This window comes from Pan troglodytes, chromosome 16 (genome assembly GCF_028858775.2).
Source record: "Pan troglodytes isolate AG18354 chromosome 16, NHGRI_mPanTro3-v2.0_pri, whole genome shotgun sequence".
Taxonomy (NCBI): domain Eukaryota; kingdom Metazoa; phylum Chordata; class Mammalia; order Primates; family Hominidae; genus Pan; species Pan troglodytes.
This window is the reverse complement of record NC_072414.2, coordinates 3,634,166-3,658,382: the sequence shown is the minus strand read 5'-3', so window position 1 is coordinate 3,658,382 and position 24,217 is coordinate 3,634,166.

Genomic DNA, 24,217 nt, shown 5'->3' with positions numbered 1-24,217 from the left:
TACAGATGGCAGTGTAGATATTTCAATGTTTATATATATGGCGCTGTTGATATTTCCATGTTTATACAGATAACGGTGGAGATATTTCCATGTTTATACAGAGAGCAGTGGAGATATTTCCATGTTTATACACATAGCGGTGTACATATTTCCATGATTATAGAGACAGCAGTGTAGGTATTTCCATGTTTATACAGATAGCGGTGCGGATATTTCCATGTTTACACAGATGCCTATGCAGATATTTCCATATTTATACAGAGGGCTGTGTAGATATTTCTATATTTATACAGATGGCAGTGTAGATATTTAAATGTTCCTACACATGACTGTGTAGGTATTTCCATGTTTATACAGATGTCTTTGTAGTTATTTCCATGTTTATAGAGATAGCGGTGCAGATATTTCCATGTTTATACAGATAGCGGTGTATATATTTCCATGTTTACACAGATCATGGTGTAGATATTTCCATGTTTATACAGATACCGGTGTAGATATTTCCATGTTTATACAGACCGCAGTGTAGATATTTCCATGTTTATAGAGATAGCAGTGTAGATATTTCCATGTTTGTACAGATGGCGGTGCTGATGTTTCCATCTATATACTGATTGCCGTGTCGGTATTTCCATGTGTATACAAATGGCATTGTAGATATTTCCATGTTTATACAGATGGTGGTGTAGATATTTCCATGTTTACACAGATGACTGTATAGGTAGTTCCATGTTTATACAGTTGGCGGTTTAGATATTTCCAAGTTTATAGAGATAGCGGTGTAGATATTTCCATATTTATACAGATAACGGTGTAGAAGTTTCCATGTTTATACAGATAGCAGTGCAAATATTTCCATGTTTATACAGATCACGGTGTAGATATTTCCATGATTATAGAGATAGCGGTGTAGATAGTTCCATGTTTATACTGATAGCGTTGTTGATATTTCCATGTTTATACAGACCGCGGTGTAGATATTTCCATGTTTATACAGATAGCGGTGCAGATATTTCCATGTTTGTACAGATGGCGGTGTTGATATTTCCATCTATACACAGATGACCGTGTAGATATTTCCATGTTTATACAGACGGCGGCGCAGATATTTCCATGGATATGTAGATGGCGGTGTAGATATTTCCATGTTTATACAGATAGCGGTGTAGTTATTTCCATGTTTATATAGATAGCGGTGTAGATATTTCCATGTATGTACACATGGCTGTGTAGATATTTGCATGTTTATACAGATGGCGGTGTAGATATTTCCATGTTTATACAGATAACTTTGTAAGTATTTCCATGTTTATACAGATGGCGGTGTAGATATTTCGATGTTTATAGAGATAGCAGTGGAGATATTTCCATGTTTATACAGATAGCGGTGTAGATATTTCCATGTTTATACTGATCGTGGTGTAGACATTTCCATGTTTATAGAGATGGAGGTGTAGATATTTCCATGTTCATAGAGATAGCGGTGTTGATTTTCCCATGTTTATAGAGATAGCGGTGTGGATATTTCCATGTTTATACAGATAGGGGTGTAGATATTTCCCTGTTTATAGAGATGGCGGTGTAGATATTTCCATGTTTATACAGATGGCTGTGTAGATATTTCCATGTTTATACAGATGACTTTGTAGGTATTTCCATGTTTATACAGAGGGCGGTGTAGATATTTCCATGTTTATAGAGATAACTGTGTAGATATTTCCATGTTTAAAGAGATAGCGGTGTAGATATTTCCAAGTTTATACAGATCCCGGTGTAGATATTTCCATGTTTATACAGATCACGGTGTAGATACTTCCATGTTTATACAGATACCGGTGTAGATATTTCCATGTTTATACAGACCGCAGTGTAGATATTTCCATGTTTATAGAGATAGCAGTGTAGATATTTCCATGTTTGTACAGGTGGCGGTGTTGATATTTCCATCTATACACTGATTGTCGTGTAGGTATTTCAATGTGTATACAGATGGCATTGTAGATATTTCCATGTTTATACAGATGGTGGTGTAGATATTTCCATGTTTACACAGATGACTGTATAGGTATTTCCATGTTTATACAGATGGCGGTGTAGATATTTCCAAGTTTATAAAGATAGCGGTGTTGATATTTCCATATTTATACAGATAACGGTGTAGAAGTTTCCATGTTTATACAGATAGCAGTGTAAATATTTCCATGTTTATACAGATCACGGTGTAGATATTTCCATGTTTATAGAGATAGCGGTGTAGATATTTCCATGTTTATACCGATAGCGTTGTTGATATTTCCATGTTTATACAGACCGCGGTTTAGATATTTCTATGTTTATACAGATAGCGGTGCAGATATTTCCATGTTTGTACAGAAGGCGGTGTTGATATTTCCATCTATACACAGATGACCGTGTAGATATTTCCATGTTTATACAGACGGCGGCGCTGATATTTCCCTGGATATGTAGATGGCGGTGTAGATATTTCCATGTTTATAAAGATAGCGGTGTAGATATTTCCATGTTTATGCAGATAGCGGTGGAGATATTTCCATGTTTATATAGATAGCGCTGTAGATATTTGCTTGTTTATACAGATAGCGGTGTAGATATTTCCATGTTTATACAGATAGCGGTGTAGATATTTCCATGTTTATAGAGATAGCGGAGGAGATATTTCCATGTTTTTACAGATAGCAATGTAAATATTTGAATGTTTATACAGAGAGCGGTCTAGATATTTCCATGTTTATATAGATAACGGTGTAGATATTTCCATTTTTATACACATAGCGGTGTAGTTATTTCCATGTTTATACAGATGACTGTGTACATATTTCCATGTTTATACAGATGGCGGTGTAGATATTTGCATGTTTATACAGATAGCGGTGTAGATATTTCCATGTTTATACAGATAGCGGTGGAGATATTTCCATGATTAGACAGATAGCGGTGGAGATATTTCAATGTTTATACAGACGACTGTGTAGATATTTCCATTTGTATACAGATGGCAGTGTAGATATTTCCATGTTTATATAGATGGCAGTGTAGATATTTCCATGTTTATACAGATTGCTGTGTGGCTATTTTCATGTTTATAGAAATAGCGATGTAGGTATTTCCATGTTTATAGAGATGGCTGTGTAGATATTTCCATGTTTACACAGATGACTGTGTAGGTATTTCCATGTATATCCAGAAGGCAGTGTTTATATTTCAATGTTTATAGAGATAGCATTTTAGTTATTTCCATGTTTATACAGATGGCAGTGTAGATATTTCCATGTTTATACAGAAGGCGGTGAAGATATTTCCATGTTTTTAGGGATAACCATGTAGATATTTCCATGTTTATACAGATAGCGGTGTTGACATTTCCATGTTTATAGAGATAGCGGTGTAGATATTTCCATATTTATGCAGATAGCGGAGTAGATATTTCCATGTTTATAGAGATAGCAGTGTAGATATTAACATGTTTATACAGATAGCGGTGTAGATATATCCATGTTTATACAGATTGCGGTGTAGATATTTCCATGTTTATACAGATAGCAGTGTAGATATTTCCAGGTTTATACAGATAGTGGTGTAGATATTTCCATGTTTACACAGACAGAGGTGTAGATATTTCCATATTCACACAGATTGCTGTGTACATATTTCCATATTTAAACCGACAGCTCTGAAGATATTCCCATGTTTACACAGATAGTGTTGTAGATGTTTCCATGTTTATGGAGATTGCAGTGTAGATATATCCATGTTTATACAGATAGCGGTGTAGATATTTCCATATTTACAGAGATAGAGGTGTAGATATTTCCATATTTGCACAGATTGCGGTGTACATATTTCCACGTATATACAGATAGTGGTGTAGATATTTCCATGTTTACAGATAGCGGTGTAGATATTTCCATGTTTATATAGACAACGGTGTAGATATTTCCATTTTTATACACATAGCGGTGTAGTTATTTCCATGTTTATACAGATGACTGTGTACATATTTCCATGTTTATACAGATGGCGGTGTAGATATTTCCATGTTTATACAGATAGCGGTCTAGATATTTCCATGTTTATACAGATAGCGGTGTAGATATTTCCATGTTTATACAGATAGCGGTGTAGATATTTCCATGTTTATACAGATAGCGCTGGACATATTTTCAAGTTTATACAGATAGCGGTGGACATATTTTCATGTTTATAGAGATGGCAGTGTAGATATTTCCAAGTTTATAAAGATAGCGGTGTCGATATTTCCGTGTTTATACAGATAGCGGTGCAGGTATTTCCATGTTTGTAGATACAGCGGTGTAGATATTTCCATGTTTTTACAGATGGGGGTGTAGATATTTCCATGTTTATACAGATGACTGTGTAGATATTTCCATGTTTTTTACAGATGGCGGTGTAAATATTTCCATGTTACGCAGATAGCGGTGTGGATATTTCCATGTTTATACAGACAGCGATGTAGATATTTCCATGTTTATTGAGATGGCTGTGTAGTTATTTCCATGTTTATACAGATTGCAGTGTAGATATTTCCATGTTTATACAGATAGTAGGGTAGATATTTCCATGTTTATACAGATGACTGTGTAGGTATTTCCATGTTTATACATATGGCGGTGTAGATATTTCCATGTTTAGAGAGATGGCCATGAAGATATTTCCATGTTTATACAGACAGTGGTGTAGATATTTCCATGTTTATAGAGATAGCGGTGTAGATATTTCCATAGTTATACAGATACCGGTGTAGATATTTCCATGTTTATAAAGATAGCGGTGTAGATGTTTCCATGTTTATACAGATAGCGGTGTAGATATATCCATGTTTATACAGATCGTGGTGTATATATTTCCATGTTTATACAGATAGCGGTGTAGATATTTCCATGTTTATACAGATAGCGGTGTAGATATTTCCATATTTACAGAGATAGAGGTGTAGATATTTCCATATTTCCACCGATTGCGGTTTACATATTTCCACGTTTATACAGATAGTGGTGTAGATATTTCCATGTTTATACAGATAGCGGTGTAGATATTTCCATGTTTATACAGATTGCGGTGTAGATATTTCCATGTTTATAAAGATAGCGGTGTAGATATTTCTATGCTTACGCAGATTGCGGTGGAAATATTTCCATGTTTATACAGATAGCGATGTAAATATTCCCATGTTTATACAAATAGCGGAGTAGATATATCCATGTTTCTACAGGTAGCGGTGTAGACATTTCCATGTTTATACAGATAGCGGTGTAGATATTTCCATGTTTATACAGATAGCAGTGGAGATATTTCCATGATTAGACAGATAGCGGTGGAGATATTTCAATGTTTATACAGATGACTGTGTAGATATTTCCATTTGTATACAGATGGCTGTGTAGATATTTCCATGTTTATACAGATGGCAGTGTAGATATTTCCATGTTTATACAGATTGCTGTGTGGCTATTTTCATGTTTATAGAAATAGCGGTGTAGGTATTTCCATGTTTATAGAGATGGCTGTGTAGATATTTCCATGTTTACACAGATGACTGTGTAGGTATTTCCATGTATATCCAGAAGGCAGTGTTGATATTTCAATGTTTATAGAGATAGCAGTTTAGTTATTTCCATGTTTATACAGATGGCAGTGTAGATATTTCCATGTTTATACAGAAGGCGGTGAAGATATTTCCATGTTTTTAGGGATAGCCATGTAGATATTTCCATGATTATAGAGATAGCCGTGTTGACATTTCCATGTTTATTGAGATAGCGGTGTAGATATTTCCATGTTTATAGAGATAGCGGTGTAGATATATCCATGTTTATACAGATCGCGGTGTATATATTTCCATGTTTATACAGATAGCAGTGTAGATATTTCCATGTTTATACAGATAGCGGTGTAGATATTTCCATATTTACAGAGATGGAGGTGTAGATATTTCCATATTTGGACAGATTGCGGTGTACATATTTCCACGTTTATACAGATAGTGCTGTAGATATTTCCATGTTTATACAGATAGCGGTGTAGATATTTCCATGTTTGTACAGATAGCGGTGTAGATATTTCCATGTTTATACAGATAGCGGTGTAGATATATCCATGTTTCCACAGATTACGGTGTAGATATTTCCATGTTTATAAAGATAGCGGTGTAGATATTTCTATGTTTACACAGATTGCGGTGGAAATATTTCCATGTTTATACAGATAGCGATGTAAATATTTCCATGTTTATACAGATAGCGGAGTAGATATATCCATGTTTATACAGATAGTGGTGTAGACATTTCCATGTTTATACAGATAGCGGTGTAGATATTTCCATGTTTATACAGATTGCGGTGGAGATATTTCCATGATTAGACAGATAGCGGTGGAGATATTTCAATGTTTATACAGATGACTGTGTAGATATTTCCATTTGTATACAGATGGCAGTGTAGATATTTCCATGTTTATACAGATGGCAGTGTAGATATTTCCATGTTTATACAGATTTCTGTGTGGCTATTTTCATGTTTATAGAAATAGCGATGTAATTATTTCCATGTTTGTAGAGATGGCTGTGTAGATATTTCCATGTTTACACAGATGACTGTGTAGGTATTTCCATGTATATCCAGTAGGCAGTGTTGATATTTCAATGTTTATAGAGATAGCAGTTTAGTTATTTCCATGTTTATACAGATGGCAGTGTAGATATTTCCATGTTTATACAGAAGGCGGTGAAGATATTTCCATGTTTTTAGGGATAGCCATGTAGATATTTCCATGTTTATACAGATAGCGGTGTTGACATTTCCATGTTTATAGAGATAGCTGTGTAGATATTTCCATGTTTATAGAGATAGCGGTGTAGATATATCCATGTTTATACAGATCGTGGTGTAAATATTTCCATGTTTATACAGATAGCAGTGTAGATATTTCCATGTTTATACAGATAGCGGTGTAGATATTTCCATATTTACAGAGATAGAGGTGTAGATATTTCCATATTTGCACAGATTGCGGTGTACATATTTCCACGTTTATACAGATAGTGGTGTAGATATTTCCATGTTTATACAGATAGCGGTGTAGATATATCCATGTTTATACAGATAGCGGTGTAGATATTTCCATATTTACAGAGATAGAGGTGTAGATATTTCCATATTTGCACAGATTGCGGTGTACATATTTCCACGTTTATACAGATAGTGGTGTAGATATTTCCATGTTTATACAGATAGCGGTGTAGATATTTCCATATTTACAGAGATAGAGGTGTAGATATTTCCATATTTGCACCAATTGCGTTTTACGTATTTCCACGTTTATACAGATAGTGGTGTAGATATTTCCATGTTTATACAGATAGCGGTGTAGATATTTCCATGTTTATACAGATAGCAGTGTAGATATTAACATGTTTATACAGATAGCGGTGTAGATATATCCATGTTTATACAGATTGTGGTGTAGATATTTCCATGTTTATACAGATAGCGGTGTAGATATTTCCAGGTTTATACAGATAGTGGTGTAGATATTTCCATGTTTACAGAGACAGAGGTGTAGATATTTCCAAATTCACACAGATTGCTGTCTACATATTTCCATATTTAAACCGACAGCTCTGAAGATATTCCCATGTTTACACAGATACTGTTGTAGATGTTTCCATGTTTATAGAGATTGCAGTGTAGATATTTCCATGTTTATAAAGATAGCGGTGTAGATATTTCCATGTTTATGCAGATAGCGGTGGAGATATTTCCATGTTTATATAGATAGCACTGTAGATATTTGCTTGTTTATACAGATAGCGGTGTAGATATTTCCATGTTTATACAGATAGCGGTGTAGATATTTCCATGATTATAGAGATAGCGGAGGAGATATTTCCATGTTTTTACAGATAGCAATGTAAATATGTGAATGTTTATACAGATAGGGATCTAGATATTTCCATGTTTCTATAGATAACGGTGTAGATATTTCCATTTTTATACACATAGCAGTGTAGTTATTTCCATGTTTATACAGATGACTGTGCACATATTTCCATGTTTATACAGATGGCGGTGTAGATATTTCCATGTTTATACAGATAGCGGTCTAGATATTTCCTTGTTTATACAGATAGTGGTGTAGATATTTCCATGTTTATACAGATAGCGGTGTAGATATTTCCATGTATATACAGATAGCGGTGGACATATTTTCAAGTTTATACAGATAGCGGTGGACATATTTTCATGTTTGTAGAGATGGCAGTGTAGATATTTCCAAGTTTATAAAGATAGCGGCGTCGATATTTCCGTGTTTATACAGATAGCGGTGCAGGTTTTTCCATGTTTGTAGAGACAGCGGTGTAGATATTTCCATGTTTTTACAGATGGGGGTGTAGATATTTCCATGTTTATACAGATGACTGTGTAGATATTTCCATGTTTTTACAGATGGCGGTGTAAAGATTTCCATGTTACGCAGATAGCGGTGTGGATATTTCCATGTTTATACAGACAGCGATGTAGATATTTCCATGTTTATAGAGATGGCTGTGTAGTTATTTCCATGTTTATACGGATTGCAGTGTAGATATTTCCATGTTTATACAGATAGTGGGGTAGATATTTCCATGTTTATACAGATGACTGTGTAGGTATTTCCATGTTTATACATATGGCGGTGTAGATATTTCCACGTTTAGAGAGATAGCCATGAAGATATTTCCATGTTTATACAGACAGTGGTGTAGACATTTCCATGTTTATAGAGATAGCGGTGTAGATATTTCCATAGTTGTACAGATAGCGGTGTAGATATTTCCATGTTTATACAGATAGCGGTGTAGATGTTTCCATGTTTATACAGATAGCGGTGTAGATATATCCATGTTTATACAGATCGTGGTGTATATATTTCCATGTTTATACAGATAGCGGTGTAGATATTTCCATGTTTATACAGATAGCGGTGTAGATATTTCCATTTTTGCACCGATTGCGGTTTACCTATTTCCAGGTTTATACAGATAGTGGTGTAGATATTTCCATGTTTATACAGATAGCGGTGTAGATATTTCCATGTTTATACAGATAGCGTTATAGATATTTCCATGTTTATACAGATAGCGGTGTAGATATATCCATGTATATACAGATTGCGGTGTAGATATTTCCATGTTTATAAAGATAGCGGTGTAGATATTTCTATGTTTACACAGATTGCCGTGGAAATATTTCCATGTTTATGCAGATAGCGATGTAAATATTTCCATGTTTATACAGATAGCGGAGTAGATATATCCATGTTTATACAGATAGCGGTGTAGACATTTCCATGTTTATACAGATAGCGGTGTAGATATTTCCATGTTTATACAGATAGCGGTGGAGATATTTCCATGATTAGACAGATAGCGGTGGAGATATTTCAATGTTTATACCGATGACTGTGTAGATATTTCCATTTGTATATAGATGGCAGTGTAGATATTTCCATGTTTATACAGATGGCAGTGTAGATATTTCCATGTTTATACAGATTGCTGTGTGGCTATTTTCATGTTTATAGAAATAGCGATGTAGGTATTTCCATGTTTATAGAGATGGCTGTGTAGATATTTCCATGTTTACACAGATGACTGTGTAGGTATTTCCATGTATATCCAGAAGGCAGTGTTGGTATTTCAATGTTTATAGAGATAGCAGTTTAGTTATTTCCATGTTTATACAGATGGCAGTGTAGATATTTCCATGTTTATACAGAAGGCGGTGAAGATATTTCCATGTTTTTAGGGACAGCCATGCAGATATTTCCATGTTTATACAGATAGCGGTGTTGACATTTCCATGTTTATAGAGATAGCGGTGTAGATATTTCCATGTTTATACAGATAGCGGTGTAGATATATCCATGTTTATACAGATCGTGGTGTATATATTTCCATGTTTATAGAGATAGCGGTGTAGATATTTCCATGTTTATACAGATAGCGGTATAGATATTTCCATATTTACAGAGATAGAGGTGTAGATATTTCCATATTTGCACAGATTGCGGTGTACATGTTTCCACGTTTATACAGATAGTGGTGTAGATATTTCCATGTTTATAGAGGTAGCGGTGCAGATATTTCCATGTTTATACAGATAGTGGTGTAGATATTTCCATGTTTATACAGATAGCGGTGTAGGTATATCCATGTTTACACAGATTGCGGTGTAGATATTTCCATGTTTATAAAGATAGCGGTGTAGATATTTCTATGTTTACACAGATTGCGGTGGAAATATTTCCATGTTTATACAGATAGCGATGTAAATATTCCCAAGTTTATACAGATAGCGGAGTAGATATATCCATGTTTATACAGGTAGCGGTGTAGACATTTCCATGTTTATACAGATAGCGGTGTAGATATTTCCATGTTTATACAGATAGCAGTGGAGATATTTCCATGATTAGACAGATAGCGGTGGAGATATTTCAATGTTTATACAGATGACTGTGTAGATATTTCCATTTGTATACAGATGGCAGTGTAGATATTTCCATGTTTATACAGATGGCAGTGTAGATATTTCCATGTTTATACAGATTGCTGTGTGGCTATTTTCATGTTTATAGAAATAGCGGTGTAGGTATTTCCATGTTTATAGAGATGGCTGTGTAGATATTTCCATGTTTACACAGATGACTATGTAGGTATTTCCCTGTATATCCAGAAGGCAGTGTTGATATTTCAATGTTTATAGAGATAGCAGTTTAGTTATTTCCATGTTTATACAGATGGCAGTGTAGATATTTCCATGTTTATACAGAAGGCGTTGAAGATATTTCCATGTTTTTAGGGATAGCCATGAAGATATTTCCATGTTTATAGAGATAGCCGTGTTGACATTTCCGTGTTTATAGAGATAGCGGTGTAGATATTTCCATGTTTATAGACATAGCGGTGTAGATATATCCATGTTTATACAGATCGTGGTGTATATATTTCCATGTTTATACAGATAGCGGTGTAGATATTTCCATGTTTATACAGATAGCGGTGTAGATATTTCCATATTTACAGAGATGGAGGTGTAGATATTTCCATATTTGCACAGATTGCGGTGTACATATTTCCACGTTTATACAGATAGTTCTGTAGATATTTCCATGTTTATACAGATAGCGGTGTAGATATTTCCATGTTTATACAGATAGCGGTGTAGATATTTCCATGTTTATACAGATAGCGGTGTAGATATTTCCATGTTTATACAGATAGCGGTGGAGATATTTCCATGATTAGACAGATAGCAGTGGAGATATTTCAATGTTTATACAGATGACTGTGTAGATATTTCCATTTGTATACAGATGGCAGTGTAGATATTTCCATGTTTATACAGATAGCGGTGTAGATATTTCCATGTTTAAACAGATAGCGGTGTAGATATATCCATGTTTACACAGATTGCGGTGTAGATATTTCCATGTTTATAAAGATAGCGGTGTAGATATTTCTATGTTTACACAGATTGCGGTGGAAATATTTCCATGTTTATACAGATAGCGATGTAAATATTTCCATGTTTATACAGATAGCGGAGTAGATATATCCATGTTTATACAGATAGTGGTGTAGACATTTCCATGTTTATACAGATAGCGGTGTAGATATTTCCATGTTTATACAGATTGCGGTGGAGATATTTCCATGATTAGACAGATAGCGGTGGAGATATTTCAATGTTTATACAGATGACTGTGTAGATATTTCCATTTGTATACAGATGGCAGTGTAGATATTTCCATGTTTATACAGATGGCAGTGTAGATATTTCCATGTTTATACAGATTGCTGTGTGGCTATTTTCATGTTTATAGAAATAGCGATGTAGGTATTTCCATGTTTGTAGAGATGGCTGTGTAGATATTTCCATGTTTACACAGATGACTGTGTAGGTATTTCCATGTATATCCAGTAGGCAGTGTTGATATTTCAATGTTTATAGAGATAGCAGTTTAGTTATTTCCATGTTTATACAGATGGCAGTGTAGATATTTCCATGTTTATACAGAAGGCGGTGAAGATATTTCCATGTTTTTAGGGATAGCCATGTAGATATTTCCATGTTTAAACAGATAGCAGTGTTGACATTTCCATGTTTATAGAGATAGCGGTGTAGATATTTCCATGTTTATAGAGATAGCGGTGTAGATATATCCATGTTTATACAGATCGTGGTGTAAATATTTCCATGTTTATACAGATAGCAGTGTAGATATTTCCATGTTTATACAGATAGCGGTGTAGATATTTCCATATTTACAGAGATAGAGGTGTAGATATTTCCATATTTGCACAGATTGCGGTGTACATATTTCCACGTTTATACAGATAGTGGTGTAGATATTTCCATGTTTATACAGATAGCGGTGTAGACATATCCATGTTTATAGAGATAGTGGTGTATATATTTCCATGTTTATACAGATAGCGGTGTAGATATTTCCATGTTTATACAGATAGCGGTGTAGATATTTCCATATTTACAGAGATAGAGGTGTAGATATTTCCATATTTTCACCGATTGCGGTTTACATATTTCCACGTTTATACAGATAGTGGTGTAGATATTTCCATGTTTATACAGATAGCGGGGTAGATATTTCCATGTTTATACAGATAGCAGTGTAGATATATCCATGTTTATACAGATAGCGGTGTAGATATATCCGTGTATATACAGATTGCGGTGTAGATATTTCCATGTTTATAAAGATAGCGGTGTAGATATTTCTATGTTTACACAGATTGCCGTGGAAATATTTCCATACTTATACAGATAGCGATGTAAATATTCCCATGTTTATACAGATAGCGGAGTAGATATATCCATGTTTATACAGGTAGCGGTGTAGGCATTTCCATGTTTATACAGATAGCGGTGTAGATATTTCCATGTTTATACAGATTGCGGTGGAGATATTTCCATGATTAGACAGATAGCGGTGGAGATATTTCAATGTTTATACAGATGACTGTGTAGATATTTCCATTTGTATACAGATGGCAGTGTAGATATTTCCATGTTTATACAGATGGCAGTGTAGATATTTCCATGTTTATACAGATTGCTGTGTGGCTATTTTCATGTTTATAGAAATAGCGGTGTAGGTATTTCCATGTTTATAGAGATGGCTGTGTAGATATTTCCATGTTTACACAGATGACTGTGTAGGTATTTCCATGTATATCCAGAAGGCAGTGTTGATATTTCAATGTTTATAGAGATAGCAGTTTAGTTATTTCCATGTTTATACAGATGGCAGTGTAGATATTTCCATGTTTATACAGAAGGCGGTGAAGATATTTCCATGTTTTTAGGGATAGCCATGTAGATATTTCCATGTTTATAGAGATAGCCGTGTTGACATTTCCATGTTTATAGAGATAGCGGTGTAGATATTTCCATGTTTATAGAGATAGCGGTGTAGGTATATCCATGTTTATGCAGATCGCGGTGTATATATTTCCATGTTTATACAGATAGCGGTGTAGATATTTCCATGTTTATACAGATAGCGGTGTAGATATTTCCATATTTACAGAGATGGAGGTGTAGTTATTTCCATATTTGGACAGATTGCGGTGTACATATTTCCACGTTTATACAGATAGTGCTGTAGATATTTCCATGTTTATACAGATAGCGGTGTAGATATTTCCATGTTTATACAGATAGCGGTGTAGATATTTCCATGTTTATACAGATAGCGGTGTAGATATATCCATGTTTACACAGATTGCGGTGTAGATATTTCCATGTTTATAAAGATAGCGGTGTAGATATTTCTATGTTTACACAGATTGCGGTGGAAATATTTCCATGTTTATACAGATAGCGATGTAAATATTTCCATGTTTATACAGATAGCAGAGTAGATATATCCATGTTTATATAGATAGTGGTGTAGACATTTCCATGTTTATACAGATAGCGGTGTAGATATTTCCCTGTTTATACAGATTGCGGTGGAGATATTTCCATGATTAGACAGATAGCGGTGGAGATATTTCAATGTTTATACAGATGACTGTGTAGATATTTCCATTTGTATACAGATGGCAGTGTAGATATTTCCATGTTTATACAGATGGCAGTGTAGATATTTCCATGTTTATACAGATTGCTGTGTGGCTATTTTCATGTTTATAGAAATAGCGATGTAGGTATTTCCATGTTTGTAGAGATGGCTGTGTAGATATTTCCATGTTTACACAGATGACTGTGTAGGTATTTCCATGTATATCCAGTAGGCAGTGTTGATATTTCAATGTTTATAGAGATAGCAGTTTAGATATTTCCATGTTTATACAGATGGCAGTGTAGGTATTTCCATGTTTATACAGAAGGCGGTGAAGATATTTCCATGTTTTTAGGGATAGCCATGTAGATATTTCCATGTTTATACAGATAGCGGTGTTGACATTTCCATGTTTATAGAGATAGCGGTGTAGATATTTCCATGTTTATAGAGATAGCGGTGTAGATATATCCATGTTTATACAGATCGTGGTGTAAATATTTCCATGTTTATACAGATAGCAGTGTAGATATTTCCATGTTTATACAGATAGCGGTGTAGATATTTCCATATTTACAGAGATAGAGGTGTAGATATTTCCATATTTGCACAGATTGCGGTGTACATATTTCCACGTTTATACAGATAGTGGTGTAGATATTTCCACGTTTATACAGATAGCGGTGTAGATATTTCCATGTTTATAGAGATAGCGGTGTAGATATTTCCATGTTTATACAGATAGCGGTGTAGATATATCCATGTTTACACAGATTGCGGTGTAGATATTTCCATGTTTATAAAGATAGCGATGTAGATATTTCTATGTTCACACAGATTGTGGTGGAAATATTTCCATGTTTATGCAGATAGTGATGTAAATATTTCCATGTTTATACAGATAGCGGTGTAGATATATCCATGTTTATACAGATAGCAGTGTAGACATTTCCATGTTTATACAGATAGCGGTGTCGATATTTCCATGTTTATACAGATAGCGTTGGAGATATTTCCATGATTAGACAGATAGCGGTGGAGATATTTCAATGTTTATACAGATGACTGTGTAGATGTTTCCATTTGTATGCAGATGGCAGTGTAGATATTTCCATGTTTATACAGATGGCAGTGTAGATATTTCCATGTTTATACAGATTTCTGTGTGGCTATTTTCATGTTTATAGAAATAGCGATGTAGGTATTTCCATGTTTATCGAGATGGCTGTGTAGATATTTCCATGTTTACACAGATGACTGTGTAGGTATTTCCATGTATATCCAGAAGGCAGTGTTGATATTTCAATGTTTATAGAGATAGCAGTTTAGTTATTTCCATGTTTATACAGATGGCAGTGTAGATATTTCCATGTTTATACAGAAGGCGGTGAAGATATTTCCATGTTTTTAGGGATAGCCATATAGATATTTCCATGTTTATACAGATAGCGGTGTTGACATTTCCATGTTTATAGAGATAGCGGTGTAGATATTTCCATATTTATGCAGATAGCGGAGTAGATATTTCCATTTTTATACAGATAGCAGTGTAGATATTAACATGTTTATACAGATAGCGGTGTAGATATATCCATGTTTATACAGATTGTGGTGTAGATATTTCCACGTTTATACAGATAGCGGTGTAGATATTTCCAGGTTTATACAGATAGTGGTGTAGATATTTCCATGTTTACAGAGACAGAGGTGTAGATATTTCCAAATTCACACAGATTGCTGTCTACATATTTCCATATTTAAACCGACAGCTCTGAAGATATTCCCATGTTTACACAGATACTGTTGTAGATGTTTCCATGTTTATAGAGATTGCAGTGTAGATATTTCCATGTTTATAAAGACAGCGGTGTAGATATTTCCATGTTTATGCAGATAGCGGTGGAGATATTTCCGTGTTTATATAGATAGCACTGTAGATATTTGCTTGTTTATACAGATAGCGGTGTAGATATTTCCATGTTTATACAGATAGCGGTGTAGATATTTCCATGATTATAGAGATAGCGGAGGAGATATTTCCATGTTTTTACAGATAGCAATGTAAATATTTGAATGTTTATACAGATAGGGATCTAGATATTTCCATGTTTATATAGATAACGGTGTAGATATTTCCATTTTTATACACATAGCAGTGTAGTTATTTCCATGTTTATACAGATGACTGTGCACATATTTCCATGTTTATACAGATGGCGGTGTAGATATTTCCATGTTTATACAGATAGCGGTCTAGATATTCCCATGTTTATACAGATAGTGGTGTAGATATTTCCATGTTTATACAGATAGCGGTGTAGATATTTCCATGTATATACAGATAGCGGTGGACATATTTTCAAGTTTATACAGATAGCGGTGGACATATTTTCATGTTTATAGAGATGGGAGTGTAGATATTTCCAAGTTTATAAAGATAGCGGTGTCGATATTTCCGTGTTTATACAGATAGCGGTGCTGGTTTTTCCATGTTTGTAGAGACAGCGGTGTAGATATTTCCATGTTTTTACAGATGGGGGTGTAGATATTTCCATGTTTATACAGATGACTGTGTAGATATTTCCATGTTTTTACAGATGGCGGTGTAAAGATTTCCCTGTTACGCAGATAGCGGTGTGGATATTTCCATGTTTATACAGACAGCGATGTAGATATTTCCATGTTTATAGAGATGGCTGTGTAGTTATTTCCATGTTTATACGGATTGCAGTGTAGATATTTCCATGTTTATACAGATAGTGGGGTAGATATTTCCATGTTTATACAGATGACTGTGTAGGTATTTCCATGTTTATACATATGGCGGTGTAGATATTTCCACGTTTAGAGAGATAGCCATGAAGATATTTCCATGTTTATACAGACAGTGGTGTAGACATTTCCATGTTTATAGAGATAGCGGTGTAGATATTTCCATAGTTGTACAGATAGCGGTGTAGATATTTCCATGTTTATACAGATAGCGGTGTAGATGTTTCCATGTTTATACAGATAGCGGTGTAGATATATCCATGTTTATACAGATCGTGGTGTATATATTTCCATGTTTATACAGATAGCGGTGTAGATATTTCCATGTTTATACAGATAGCGGTGTAGATATTTCCATATTTACAGAGATAGAGGTGTAGATATTTCCATATTTGCACAGATTGCGGTGTACATATTTCCACGTTTATAGAGATAGTGGTGTAGATATTTCCATGTTTATACAGATAGCGGTGTAGATATTTCCATATTTACAGAGATAGAGGTGTAGATATTTCCATATTTGCACCGATTGCGGTTTACCTATTTCCACGTTTATACAGATAGTGGTGTAGATATTTCCATGTTTATACAGATAGCGGTGTAGATATTTCCCTGTTTATACAGATAGCGTTGTAGATATTTCCATGTTTATACAGATAGCGGTGTAGATATATCCATGTATATACAGATTGCGGTGTAGATATTTCCATGTTTATAAAGATAGCGGTGTAGATATTTCTATGTTTACACAGATTGCCGTGGAAATATTTCCATGTTTATGCAGATAGCGATGTAAATATTTCCATGTTTATACAGATAGCGGAGTAGATATATCCATGTTTATACAGATAGCGGTGTAGACATTTCCATGTTTATACAGATAGCGGTGTAGATATTTCCATGTTTATACAGATAGCGGTGGAGATGTTTCCATGATTAGACAGATAGCGGTGGAGATATTTCAATGTTTATACCGATGACTGTGTAGATATTTCCATTTGTATACAGATGGCAGTGTAGATATTTCCATGTTTATACAGATGGCAGTGTAGATATTTCCATGTTTATACAGATTGCTGTGTGGCTATTTTCATGTTTATAGAAATAGCGATGTAGGTATTTCCATGTTTATAGAGATGGCTGTGTAGATATTTCCATGTTTACACAGATGACTGTGTAGGTATTTCCATGTATATCCAGAAGGCAGTGTTGGTATTTCAATGTTTATAGAGATAGCAGTTTAGTTATTTCCATGTTTATACAGATGGCAGTGTAGATATTTCCATGTTTATACAGAAGGCGGTGAAGATATTTCCATGTTTTTAGGGACAGCCATGCAGATATTTCCATGTTTATACAGATAGCGGTGTTGACATTTCCATGTTTATAGAGATAGCGGTGTAGATATTTCCATGTTTATACAGATAGCGGTGTAGATATATCCATGTTTATACAGATCGTGGTGTATATATTTCCATGTTTATAGAGATAGCGGTGTAGATATTTCCATGTTTATACAGATAGCGGTGTAGATATTTCCATATTTACAGAGATAGAGGTGTAGATATTTCCATATTTGCACAGATTGCGGTGTACATGTTTCCACGTTTATACAGATAGTGGTGTAGATATTTCCATGTTTATACAGGTAGCGGTGCAGATATTTCCATGTTTATACAGATAGTGGTGTAGATATTTCCATGTTTATACAGATAGCGGTGTAGGTATATCCATGTTTACACAGATTGCGGTGTAGATATTTCCATGTTTATAAAGATAGCGGTGTAGATACTTCTATGTTTACACAGATTGCGGTGGAAATATTTCCATGTTTATACAGATAGCGATGTAAATATTCCCATGTTTATACAGATAGCGGAGTAGATATATCCATGTTTATACAGGTAGCGGTGTAGACATTTCCATGTTTATACAGATAGCGGTGTAGATATTTCCCTGTTTATACAGATAGCAGTGGAGATATTTCCATGATTAGACAGATAGCGGTGGAGATATTTCAATGTTTATACAGATGACTGTGTAGATATTTCCATTTGTATACAGATGGCAGTGTAGATATTTCCATGTTTATACAGATGGCAGTGTAGATATTTCCATGTTTATACAGATTGCTGTGTGGCTATTTTCATGTTTATAGAAATAGCGGTGTAGGTATTTCCATGTTTATAGAGATGGCTGTGTAGATATTTCCATGTTTACACAGATGACTGTGTAGGTATTTCCATGTATATCCAGAAGGCAGTGTTGATATTTCAATGTTTATAGAGATAGCAGTTTAGTTATTTCCATGTTTATACAGATGGCAGTGTAGATATTTCCATGTTTATACAGAAGGCGTTGAAGATATTTCCATGTTTTTAGGGATAGCCATGAAGATATTTCCATGTTTATAGAGATAGCCGTGTTGACATTTCCATGTTTATAGAGATAGCGGTGTAGATATTTCCATGTTTATAGACATAGCGGTGTAGATATATCCATGTTTATACAGATCGTGGTGTATATATTTCCATGTTTATACAGATAGCGGTGTAGATATTTCCATGTTTATACAGATAGCGGTGTAGATATTTCCATATTTACAGAGATGGAGGTGTAGATATTTCCATATTTGCACAGATTGCGGTGTACATATTTCCACGTTTATACAGATAGTGCTGTAGGTATTTCCATGTTTATACAGATAGCGGTGTAGATATTTCCATGTTTATACAGATAGCGGTGTAGATATTTCCATGTTTATACAGATAGCGGTGTAGATATATCCATGTTTACACAGATTGCGGTGTAGATATTTCCATGTTTATAAAGATAGCGGAGTAGATATTTCTATGTTTACACAGATTGTGGTGGAAATATTTCCATGTTTATACAGATAGCGATGTAAATATTTCCATGTTTATTCAGATAGCGGAGTAGATATATCCATATTTATACAGATAGCAGTGTAGACATTTCCATGTTTATACAGGTAGCGGTGTAGATATTTCCAGGTTTATACAGATAGCGGTGGAGATATTTCCATGATTAGACAGATAGCGGTGGAGATATTTCAATGTTTATACAGATGACTGTGTAGATATTTCCATTTGTATACAGATGGCAGTGTAGATATTTCCATGTTTATACAGATGGCAGTGTAGATATTTCCATGTTTATACAGATTGCTGTGTGGCTATTTTCATGTTTATAGAAATAGCGATGTTGTTATTTCCATGTTTATAGAGATGGCTGTGTAGATATTTCCATGTTTAAGCAGATGACTGTGTAGGTATTTCCATGTATATCCAGAAGGCAGTGTTGATATTTCAATGTTTATAGAGAAAGCAGTTTAGTTATTTCCATGTTTATACAGATGGCAGTGTAGATATTTCCATGTTTATACAGAAGGCGGTGAAGATATTTCCATGTTTTTAGGGATAGCCATGTAGATATTTCCATGTTTATACAGATAGCGGTGTTGACATTTCCATGTTTATAGAGATAGCGGTGTAGATATTTCCATATTTATGCAGATAGCGGAGTAGATATTTCCATGTTTATACAGATAGCAGTGTAGATATTAACATGTTTATACAGATAGCGTTGTAGATATATCCATGTTTATACAGATTGTGGTGTAGATATTTCCATGTTTATACAGATAGCGGTGTAGATATTTCCAGGTTTATACAGATAGTGGTGTAGATATTTCCATGTTTACAGAGACAGAGGTGTAGATATTTCCATATTCACACAGATTGCTGTGTACATATTTCCATATTTAAACCGACAGCTCTGAAGATATTCCCATGTTTACACAGATACTGTTGTAGATGTTTCCATGTTTATAGAGATTGCAGTGTAGATATTTCCATGTTTATAAAGATAGCGGTGTAGATATTTCCATGTTTATGCAGATAGCGGTGGAGATATTTCCATGTTTATATAGATAGCGCTGTAGATATTTGCTCGTTTATACAGATAGTGGTGTAGTTATTTCCATGTTTATACAGATGACTGTGTACATATTTCCATGTTTACACAGATGGCGGTGTAGATATTTCCATGTTTATACAGATAGCGGTCTAGATATTTCCATGTTTATACAGATAGCGGTGTAGATATTTCCATGTTTCTACAGATAGCGGTGTAGATATTTCCATGTTTATACAGATAGCGGTGGACATATTTTCAAGTTTATACAGATAGCGGTGGACATATTTTCATGTTTATAGAGATGGGAGTGTAGATATTTCCAAGTTTATAAAGATAGCGGTGTCGATATTTCCGTGTTTATACAGATAGCGGTGCAGGTATTTCCATGTTTGTAGAGACAGCGGTGTAGATATTTCCATGTTTTTACAGATGGGGGTGTAGATATTTCCATGTTTATACAGATGACTGTGTAGATATTTCCATGTTTTTTACAGATGGCGGTGTAAATATTTCCATGTTACGCAGATAGTGGTGTGGATATTTCATGTTTATACAGACAGCGATGTAGGTATTTCCATGTTTATAGATGGCTGTGTAGTTATTTCCATGTTTATACAGATTGCAGTGTAGATATTTCCATGTTTATACAGATAGTCGGGTAGATATTTCCATGTTTGTACAGATGACTGTGTAGGTATTTCCATGTTTATACATATGGCGGTGTAGATATTTCCATGTTTAGAGAGATAGCCATGAAGATATTTCCATGTTTATACAGACAGTGGTGTAGACATTTCCATGTTTATAGAGATAGCGGTGTAGATATTTCCATAGTTATACAGATAGCGGTGTAGATATTTCCATGTTTATACAGATAGCGGTGTAGATGTTTCCATGTTTATACAGATAGCGGTGTAGATATATCCATGTTTATACAGATCGTGGTGTATATATTTCCATGTTTATACAGATAGCAGTGTAGATATTTCCATGTTTATACAGATAGCGGTGTAGATATTTCCATATTTACAGAGATAGAGGTGTAGATATTTCCATATTTGCACCAATTGCGGTTTACATATTTCCACGTTTATACAGATAGGGGTGTAGATATTTCCATGTTTATACAGAGAGCGGTGAAGATATTTCCATGTTTATAGAGATAGCGGTGTAGAGATTTCCATGTTTATACAGATAGCGGTGTAGATATATCCATGTATATACAGATTGCGGTGTAGATATTTCCATCTTTACACAGATAGCGGTGTAGATATTTCCATGTTTATAAAGACAGCGGTGTAGGTATTTCTATGTTTACACAGATTGCGGTGGAAATATTTCCATGTTTATACAGATAGCGATGTAAATATTTCCATGTTTATACAGATAGCGGAGAAGATATATCCATGTTTATACAGATAGCAGTGTAGACATTTCCATGTTTATACAGATAGCTGTGTAGATATTTCCAAGTTTATACAGATAGCGGTGGAGTTATTTCCATGATTAGACCGATAGCGGTGGAGATATTTCAATGTTTATACAGATGACTGTGTAGATATTTCCATTTGTATACAGATGGCAGTGTAGATATTTCCATGTTTATACAGATGGCAGTGTAGATATTTCCATGTTTATACAGATTGCTGTGTGGCTATTTTCATGTTTATAGAAATAGCGATGTAGGTATTTCCATGTTTATAGAGATGGCTGTGTAGATATTTCCATGTTTACACAGATGACTGTGTAGGTATTTCCATGTATATCCAGAAGGCAGTGTTGATATTTCAATGTTTATAGAGATAGCAGTTTAGTTATTTCCATGTTTATACAGATGGCAGTGTAGATATTTCCATGTTTATACAGAAGGCGGTGAAGATATTTCCATGTTTTTAGGCATAGCCATGTAGATATTTCCATGTTTATACAGATAGCGGTGTTGACATTTCCATGTTTATAGAGATAGCGGTGTAGATATTTCCATATTTATGCAGATAGCGGAGTAGATATTTCCATGTTTATACAGATAGCAGTGTAGATATTAACATGTTCATACAGATAGCGGTGCAGATATATCCATGTTTATACAGATTGTGGTGTAGATATTTCCATGTTTATACAGATAGCGGTGTAGATATTTCCAGGTTTATACAGATAGTGGTGTAGATATTTCCATGTTTACAGAGACAGAGGTGTAGGTATTTCCATATTCACACAGATTGCTGTGTACATATTTCCATATTTAAACCGACAGCTCTGAAGATATTCCCATGTTTACACAGATACTGTTGTAGATGTTTCCATGTTTATAGAGATTGCAGTGTAGATATTTCCATGTTTATAAAGATAGCGGTGTAGATATTTCCATGTTTATGCAGATAGCGCTGGAGATATTTCCATGTTTATATAGATAGCGCTGTAGATATTTGCTTGTTTATACAGATAGCGGTGTAGATATTTCCATGTTTATACAGATAGCCGTGTAGATATTTCCATGTTTATAGAGATAGCGGAGGAGATATTTCCATGTTTTTACAGATAGCAATGTAAATATTTGAATGTTTATACAGATAGCGGTCTAGATATTTCCATGTTTATATAGATAACGGTGTAGATATTTCCATTTTTATACACATAGCGGTGTAGTTATTTCCATGTTTATACAGATGACTGTGTACATATTTCCATGTTTACACAGATGGCGGTGTACATATTTCCATGTTTATACAGATAGCGGTCTAGATATTTCCATGTTTATACAGATAGCGGTGTAGATATTTCCATGTTTCTACAGATAGCGGTGTAGATATTTCCATGTTTATACAGATAGCGGTGGACATATTTTCAAGTTTATACAGATAGCGGTGGACATATTTTCATGTTTATAGAGATGGGAGTGTAGATATTTCCAAGTTTATAAAGATAGCGGTGTCGATATTTCTGTGTTTATACAGATAGCGGTGCAGGTATTTCCATGTTTGTAGAGACAGCGGTGTAGATATTTCCATGTTTTTACAGATGGGGGTGTAGATATTTCCATGTTTATACAGATGACTGTGTAGATATTTCCATGTTTTTTACAGATGGCGGTGTAAATATTTCCATGTTACGCAGATAGCGGTGTGGATATTTCCATGTTTATACAGACAGCGATGTAGATATTTCCATGTTTATAGATGGCTGTGTAGTTATTTCCATGTTTATACAGATTGCAGTGTAGATATTTCCATGTTTATACAGATAGTCGGGTAGATATTTCCATGTTTGTACAGATGACTGTGTAGGTATTTCCATGTTTATACATATGGCGGTGTAGATATTTCCATGTTTAGAGAGATAGCCATGAAGATATTTCCATGTTTATACAGACAGTGGTGTAGACATTTCCATGTTTATA